Raw genomic sequence first — 4,223 nt, 5'->3', positions numbered from 1 at the left:
ATGAATTAGAACGCCGAATTGGCTTCAGATCGCAATGGCGGTCATCAGCAATCGGGGAATCTTTGCGCGAAGAACAGAAAACTATTCTTATTGCGAAAGCATGCCCCAAAGGGTAGTTGATGGCCAAAGGTGGTCAAGAAATGTAATTAAAACGCATTTTCCTGACCACAGCTAGGTATCCAAATGCTTTCGCCAACATAGCCGGCAAAGGTTGATCGATTGGTAGAGCCTCTGCTACTGGTGGCCCAGTTAAGTAAGTTTGAGCGCGGTTAGTAGTTGGAAGAAAACCAATCGTTCGATGCTGTTGGCACACTCTCCCTCGATGAGTCTTTTTTATTTGACAACTCCCTGGAGGTGTCAAATAATAATAATGATAATAATAGCGTATATTCCTGATTATGGAATTTCATGAACTTTCTTTCTTCCACTGTATGTTGTTATGCAATAGCGCCATCTATATTATTTTGAGGAATTTGGTCTAGTGTGCATGTGTATAGCTCATTTACTATTTGTGGGAAGTCAATGTATTATTTGTATATAACAAATATTTATATATTGAATCTGTTGCGAGCTATCATAGGTTACAAACAACAACAACAAAAAAAAGTGAGTTTGAGAAATTGTTTTTGTGTTTCTCATGTATCACAGGCAGAAATTATATTTAAGATGTGGCTTGTCAAAGTATATTGTTCATCTGAAGCTAAGTTTCTTAAAGATGTGTTACTGTGCGCTGTTGGTTGTGTAAATTCGTAATGGCATCAGTTTACATGAATGATATTTTGTACATTCCTTCAGAATATGACGTCTCTGGTAAGATTAGTACCGCGATGTTGCCACACAGCCACATTTTGGAAGAATATATTACGAAGGAAATGTAATTTTGTTTTCTTCCACCAGAAATATCTATTCAGTCTTACTGGTGTTTGGGAACGAAAGTTAAATTTAGAAACGAAAAAGAATATTGAGACTTTTTGGAAAGATAAACTTCTACTGAATAGCGAAAGTGGTGCAGGCTCTGAACAGGTTTATGTGTTATGTATGTTTCCATATACATCAGGGAAACTCCATTTGGGCCATTTGCGTGTATATACCACTGCTGATGTCTTAACACGTTTTTTTCGAATGAGCGGTAAGGACGTTATTTTTCCAGTAGGCTGGGATGCTTTTGGACTTCCAGCGGAAAATGCAGCATTCTTCGATAAAGAAAATCCTAAGGAATGGACAAAGAAGAACATCAAAATAATGAAGAAACAGCTGCAAGATTTTGGATTTAGTTTTAGTTGGAACAGAGAAATTTCTACATGTGATCCTGCCTATTATAAATGGACACAGCATCTCTTTTTAAAAATGTTTCATAGAGGATTAGCCTATAAGAAGATGGCAGTTATCAACTGGGATCCTATTGATCAGACTGTTTTAGCTGATGAGCAGGTTGATGAAAATGGATTTTCATGGAGGTCAGGTGCAAAAGTTGAGAAACGTAAACTTGAACAGTGGTTTTTACGTACTACAGCATTTGCTGAGAGTCTTTACAATGCCCTGAATAAAAACATATATGGCTTTAACCGTGTTACTCATATTCAGAAGGCATGGATTGGAGAATGTAATGGCTATATTATTTATTTCGAATTGCATTCTGATGAAAAGCAAGTGGTTGGTGATATAGCCATTTGGATGCAATATCCTGAGTTAATTTATGGAGCATCATTTATATGTATTTCACCAGAACACAATTTAAATGTTTCAGAATGGAGTGGAATTCATAATAACGAAATGCATAAGTTAAAATTATCAGCTGTCAATCCACTTACAGGTCAGCCTATTCCTCTTTTTGTATGTAATAGAAAAGAATGTGAAAATGTTACACATGCTTGGCTTGTTATTCCTGGTGAATTTCAAGAAGACTATGAATTGGCATGTCGTTATGCCTTAACTACAATCAAGGTAATTGATGAATCAACAAATACATTAAAAAATTCTGGAGAATTTTCAGGATTAAAAAGAAATCATGCCAAAGAAATAATTATACAGAAGATTAAACAAATAGGCAGAGGTGGTTATTGTACAAGTAGTAATCTTAGAGATTGGCTTATTTCAAGACAGAGGTATTGGGGTACACCTATTCCCATAATTTATTGTCCTTCTTGCAATATTGTTCCAGTCCCTTATGAACATCTTCCAATTACGTTACCTGACATTCCAGAAAAAATTGAAAAAGGAAAGTTGTTGGCTCTGCAAAAAGTTCAAGACTGGTTAAATGTTGCATGCCCGAAATGTGGAAGGGCTTCCACAAGAGAAACAGATACAATGGATACTTTTGTAGATAGTTCTTGGTATTTTCTTCGTTATTTAGATCCACATAATTTTCTAGAACCATTTGACCCTGAGAAAGTTAATCGTTTAATGCCAATTAATGTATATATAGGAGGATTGGAACATGCAAATCTGCATTTGTATTATTCTAGATTTTTAAGCCACTTTCTTCATTCAGAAGGCTTACTAGCACACCAAGAACCTTTTAAGCAGTTTGTTGGAATAGGCATGGTGAATGGAGAAACCTTTCAGGTGGCTGAAACAGGCCAGTATGTCTCTCGTGATGAAGTAGACTTTTCTGGAGAAAAGCCTGTTTACATAAAGAAAAAACTGCCTGTTATAATAACATGGGAAAAAATGAGTAAATCTAAATATAATGGTGTGACGGTAGAAAAAGTTATGGAAAATTATGGAATTGATTCTACACGGCTTATATTATGTAGTGTAGTTCCAAAAAGTGAAATTAACTGGCCTCCAAAGCAGATTAATGATATCCTGAAATGGCAGAAACGAATTCTGTTGACTGTGGCTGACTTTCGAGAACATCGAAATGCTGTCATTACCAATGGAAATTTATCAGAAGAAGAAGTAGAAGAGCAGCAAAAATATCTATTTACTAGACGAAATTTTTTTATAAAGAATATAACTAATAATTTTACAAAATGTGGGTGTTTGCATAAAGTGGTGTCTGATTTGCAGGAACTTACGTCTGTTCTCAGAAAAACTCCAAAATGGTGTATAGCTACCAGTGATGAATTTGAAAACACTCTTGCTGCTCTGATAATAATGCTGGCTCCAATTACACCTCATTTTGCTTCAGAACTTTGGGCAGGATTTTCTGAAGCTGCTTTAAGTCAGAAATATTTTGACAAAAATAAACCTGTTTTGCAACAGTCTTGGCCGGAAGTAGATTATGATTACAAACCATATCTGACAGTTAAAATTAATGGAGTTGTACAGGAAATAATTAGACCTACTCAAAAAGATGCTGAACTTCCAACTAAAGAGGAGGCATTTCAGTTGGCATGTTCATTAAAATTTGTTCAGGAGATGAAGAAACAGAACAGAATTAAAAAATTACACTATATACACATCCCAAATCATAAATTAGAAGTAGATGTTATTACTCAATCTAAAACAGTAAATGACACTGATTCTGATGAAGCTTGTTCCAAAAAATTGTAGGTGGATAGTATGGAGCTTGGAGGTTTAATGTGCATTAAGTGATTTTGGTTCCTTAGAAAAGGAAAAAAATGGTTAGTTGCAGTTGAATATAAACTGTATATTCATTTGTGCAGTGTAAATAAAGTGAATGTAATTTAGCTTTATAAGAAAAATGACAAAAATAAATGGAACTATAGTGTCATAGTATGTAAATTATAGTGTTCATAGAAGTTGGAAAAGCATAATTTTTTATTGAGAATGTTTTGTGCTATTTACATAAGTGTATTTTAAATAGGCCTGTTGACTATTATTCCCCACATAAAATTTTAAATAGAATTAATACCAATAGATATCAGTAAAATGGAAATTTCTCCATGCTGCCAAATAAGCTTAATTTTTTTTTCTATTATTATACTGTTCTATTGATTGATTCATTTTTTTTAACCATCATCAAATGCACAATCGAGGAGTGTTAACAAACTTTCTCCAAATTAGTGTGTGATCTGTTAGGACTGCAATATTATTATCATCATCAGATCTCCATAAAGTTAAAAGATTCATCACAAGTGGTCCCACTCTCATATGCACAGCTCATCATACTTAGATTAATTTTTTTTTCTTTTTAAATCACTTCGATTTAAATGCATTCACTGTCTGCACTCATCGCACTTTCAGACAATGCATTCCAATCACCCGCCACTCTCCATGCAAAAAGTCTATTCTTCCCTCCTTTGCCCACACCTTCC

General features: G+C 34.5%; 1 pseudogene; it reads left to right on the top strand.

Annotated features, from left to right (window-relative positions):
- Nucleotides 1-517: 517 nt before the first annotated feature.
- Nucleotides 518-3,684, top strand: LOC150094749 (leucine--tRNA ligase, mitochondrial pseudogene; annotated as a pseudogene).
- The last annotated feature ends 539 nt before the right edge of the window (nt 3,685-4,223 follow it).

This window comes from Typopeltis vanoorti, chromosome 21, assembly GCF_054136105.1.
Source record: "Typopeltis vanoorti isolate ZY-2024b chromosome 21, IOZ_Tvanoo_1.0, whole genome shotgun sequence".
Classification (NCBI taxonomy): Eukaryota; Metazoa; Arthropoda; class Arachnida; order Uropygi; family Thelyphonidae; genus Typopeltis; species Typopeltis vanoorti.
Note: the sequence above shows the minus strand (reverse complement) of the source record. Positions and strands in the feature narration are given on the sequence as shown.